The 4733-nt window shown below is 44.5% G+C and overlaps 1 pseudogene; it reads right to left on the reverse strand.

Moving 5' to 3' along the window:
* Positions 1 to 277: 277 nt before the first annotated feature.
* Positions 278 to 1226, reverse strand: LOC144166968 (uncharacterized; annotated as a pseudogene).
* Positions 1227 to 4733: the final 3507 nt, after the last annotated feature.

The following is a 4733-nucleotide window of genomic DNA, read 5'->3' on the forward strand; positions in this document are numbered from 1 at the left end:
CAGTTGTAGCTCGAAAAATCTACAAAGGGGCATTTCTTAGAAAACCAATTTTGAGTGAATGTTAGGACGTTAAATTGATTACCTAAGGCATCTAAAAAAAGTTGACTGAATTATGCTAGTTCCTTAAACTCCACACGTTGCAAAGAAGTAAATAAAATAGTTTGGTGCCATTTAAGGCCCTCAGATGTCTAAACGAAGCAGCGTCGTGATAAGTGCATGTTTTATCGCCTGTAGGCATGTGCCTTTATGGCGTAATAAAATTAGTGAAGTGCTGTTGCTATCTTATTTGATCGAGGCCACTGGCTGCATTAATCCTTAGTATTCTGTCGTGTTGACTCCCCCAACAAAGCATTCGCCGTCCTTGACGCACGCGAACTGGTATTCCATTTCCCTTGCCTTGTTTTCATCTGCCAGAACAAGCGCTTGTTCCGAGCAGTCAAATTTTCGTTGATGAAAACCTTCCATTTCTTTCTTCTTAGTACAATTTGTTTTGCAAGCCAAGCGTCACCGGTATAGCGGGCTAAAAAGCGCGCTATAATAGGCGTTGGCTTTCCTGTCCCGTCTGCGCCTGACCTTGAACGCAGCCTGTGGGTGGCTTCAATATCTTTTTCAGATAGTCTAGGAAGTTCCAGTTCATCTGCCAGAAGATTCAGTTTTTATATCAGATTTTCATTAGTTTGTCTGTCCATTACATTGATTTCTAGGTTCAGACGTCTACTGTATTGATCAAGGTTATTAACTTCTTGCATAAGCATTTCGACTTCTAGTTCGTTTGTCTGTGCTTCGGGGTTTTCTGCCCGCCTTCCTAAACTGCTCATTTCATCATTTTGACGCTTCATTTCGGCAAGCGTATCATCATACTTGCTTGACATTTCCTGAACTCACCTTTCAATGGCATGCACAGTGGCAGCAACGCTTTCCAGAGCGTCAACTTTTGATTTCACTGTGAGTAGTAAAGACAGTTTTCTGTGAATTTCACCTATTTCCTTCGTAAGGTTCATTCCGTTTTCCGCTTCTTCGGGTTCAGTGCTCTGACTGCTTAGAGTTTTTGCCGTTTTACATGTTGCGCAGTTCCATGTATTCTTCGCTGTTGCAGGTTACTTATTGTAGGCTACTTCTCTAACTCATGAGCATGCACCTGTATCATAGCTGTATTTGCAATCTAAGCACAACAAAAGGGCTGTGTCCCTCACAGATTCGTGACAGGAAATATAAGTGCCAACCATGTTATTTATTCAGCAACAGTTGCAACCGTATATTCAGATGCCACACGCTAGCTTTTACATACAGATAAGCACTAACCTGGGAAAAGGAAGACAAATATTTAGGAGCCAGTCGATGAACCACACGGTGCCACTGCTGCTGAATATGTGTGTGCCAGGATACACGATGTCTTCTCGTTTTATACGTTCTTGGCGATGACGTCCGCTTTGTTATCCGTCGTGGGCGCCACTGGTGGTCGCGTGCGTGGATGATAGCAACAAGCTTGTAGATACGCGTCCATTCCTGCGAAATGGAAGACGAAAATTTAGGAGAGAGTCTATGAACCACATGGCGCCACTGTTGCTGAACACGTGTGTAACCCGAGGACTCTCCTTCCCTTGCCCTGACATCAGTTCGCGCTGCTTTTGGGGTGACGAGAGGGTGAAAGCTGCCTACCAAGCCTCCATAGAGGTTGAAAATGTAATGTTTGAGTTGATCTCCCTTGAGCACATGGCAAGGTTGTGTGGATGGGGTGGATGTTTCGCCGATTTCAGCAGAGTTTTAGGTTAATACCTGATGTTCCTACCAAACATCTTAGCCCAAAAAGATTTTTATATAGTTGTGTTGGTTTATACTTCAAGGAGTTTGCGATTTTTTGGCATTAAGACCCCCTTGAAGAAAAGAGAAAGACGTTCTTGGTGTTTTTCTTGAAGGGGATTGCGGTAGTTGTGGTCGCAAGGAGCATAGTGTGTGGGTTCGCGTGCATCTTTGTCAGTGTGTCGTTCTCTTCCAGGCCGTTGTGTGCGGGTGTACAGGCGAGGTTGATTTGCTGAATTGTGGAAGGGAGTATTTTACCGAAGCATTTAGGTTATTTCGCATGCAGGAAATACTCCAACGCCCTTTGAGAGTCTGTGATCATGTTTAAGCTTTCGCTTGTCGGATCGCCAAGAAGGTGTCTCCAACTTCCATTTTCTTCTGTCTGTACGCAGAAGGGCTAGTACGTAGAAGGCCTAAGAAGTTTACTAGGACAATTGCTGCAGCGTAGTACTTACGTAGATACCGGAGTCGGTATATATTGTGGACTCATGGAACTTTCCTCACACGAACTTAATGCTGCCATATCGCCTGTTGTTGCGCAGGTTTTGATCCTTGTTTTTGATAGAGGACAGTTACTATTCGGAGCCGCCGTGACAAGTCTATCATGGCGCAGAGTCGTTTCTTTTCAAAGGGGTAGTCTGTCGTGCATACGATTGTTCGTGGCGATTTGTTTTCCTAGCCCCTCTCTTCGTGCTAGAATGTTAGTTTCTCGGACTTTTTCAAAAGGGTTTTGAAGACAACATTTGTGGGCCTATTCATGATCATCATCATCAACATCCTATTAAGGTCCACTTCAGGACGAAGGCTTCTCCCATGGACCTTCACCGCTCTTGTCCTGCGCTGCCCAAGTCCACTCTTTGTCTGCGAATGTTATTTCATCCCTCCATCCAGTTTATGGACTTCCCCTTCTTCTAGATTCGTTTCCTGGTGTCAATTTTGTTTCCCGCATAGTGAATCTGTGGTCAGTTCGTCTCACGGTGAAAATTCCGAGGTTGAGGACGGTCCTTGAATGGTCGTGCGCCGATAATTGGAACACTTAAAAAAATTTTCCTGAGCGAACCACCGCTCAGGTCGACTTCACAGGAAGGTCGAATTTTGTGGTTTATTTTGTTTGACACCGAGAAAAACGATGGTACTTACCTGTTTAGTCTAAAATAAATAAAAACGATTTTCGCCGGTTGCAAAATGGCGGCTGATTTGGACGTGCTAGCCAGCGCAATTTGATCTTGGAACGACTGCGCCACCTGGTATATGCAGAGCGGAAGGCTTGTTTTGGATTCACGGCAGAAAGGAGCCAAAGCAAAGAAAATGCACCTAGGAAGGAGCCAAACGAACTACCAGACGATCAGAAAATCCGCTTTCACATTTTCTGATCGTCTGCTACACCGTTTGGCTCCATCCTACCGTGAATCCCAAACGTGCGTTTCGCTCTGCATACCCCAGGTGGCGCAGTCGTTCCAAGATCACATCAAATCAAATGAAATCATCTTTAGTTTTCCAAAGAACATTTGGAAGGAGGCCCGAACAATAAGTGGAGACTGGTCCACTTGACAAGGGTTCGGGGCCCCCTTTACAAGGAAACATATTTAACATGTTACACATGTTAAATCATGTTACGTACATAAAAAAAATTCCCCCGCATTTCCCCGAGGGGGAGAATGTGAAAGTGCGAATGCACGGTTGTCGGCCCGCTTGCGGCGCTTGCGCTCGGCCCCCGCAGCCCACCGCCTCGCCGCCTTCTCTTCCATCTCTTCCATCGGGTTTGTAGTATCACGTGTACACCACGCAGTTATCAAGCCGCTATAACGCCGCTGAGTCGCCAACGCACGCCGCTGACGACGTAGTTTGAATGCGTTAAAGATATAAAGCGCGTCACTAACACTGATATCACCGTCGCGTCCGTGGCTTGGTCGGTAGAGCGTCGCGCTGTGGCCGCAAAGTCCTCGGATCGAAACCTGGCGCCGGATGCTGTTTCTTTTTAAATATAGAGGAGCACTGCGGACGCCGACGCCGCCGCCGACGCCGGCGGTGGATGGTTTGGGGTCGCTTATAAAGTGCATTCGCACTTAAAAATCAACAAGAAAACATACAGCAGAATCAAGTGCACAGAGAAAGACAGCAGGCACAACAGCGGAATCCATTTCACAGAGCAGAATGATAACTTATTCACGATAACACCGCCATACAAATGAGGAGAAACATTTCATCAACATATGAATAAATTAAAAATTTCAATAAAGATATCTCTCAGCATGTACAAAAAATGTGCGCAATTTTGCTGTACTAGTATTTTCTGTTATTATCGTCTGTTTGTGCAGGTAATTTATGAGCGTAGGGAGAGAACAGCGAAGCATTTGTTCCCCATAGGAAGTTCTCGAAAAAGGTATTACGCACGGTTCAGTGTTACGGGTTTTGTATATGGGCATCCGGTTTTGTCAGATCTGCAAGGCACACTAATAAATTTTCAGGGTTATTAATGCTTTGCTTGTATCTCATCGCTAGATGATATGAGTAAAGATTACGAGTAGAAACTAAATTAAAACGATGTAAAAGCGTTTAGTGTGCGCGTGGTAATCTACATTGGCTATATGTCGAAGAGCTTTCTTTTCGAGTGCGAGTAGGCGATTTAAGTTCGTTATCGTGGTTTTCCCCCAAACAAGGACACAGTAATTAATATGACAGAGGAAAAGGGCATTGTAAATTTTTAGTTTGATCTGATGCGGTAAAAAGTTTACCCGAGCGATATAATCGCTTTTTCTTATTGTTAAGACGCTTAAGATATATGCTAAAACAAGGTGAAGACGCCCGTTCCGTAATTGTAATTGTGGGTATAAACCTATTGATCAAATCATGGATTTCGCACTTGAACAAAGGCCAGTTAGTTTCAAGGGGGCGTTGGAAAAAGTCGTTTAAATATCAGTCGCAAAATGTAG

The sequence above is a fragment of the Haemaphysalis longicornis genome, unplaced genomic scaffold (genome assembly GCF_048455015.1).
Source record: "Haemaphysalis longicornis isolate Haplotype H1 unplaced genomic scaffold, Haemaphysalis longicornis Haplotype H1 scaffold_2, whole genome shotgun sequence".
Taxonomy (NCBI): Eukaryota; Metazoa; Arthropoda; class Arachnida; order Ixodida; family Ixodidae; genus Haemaphysalis; species Haemaphysalis longicornis.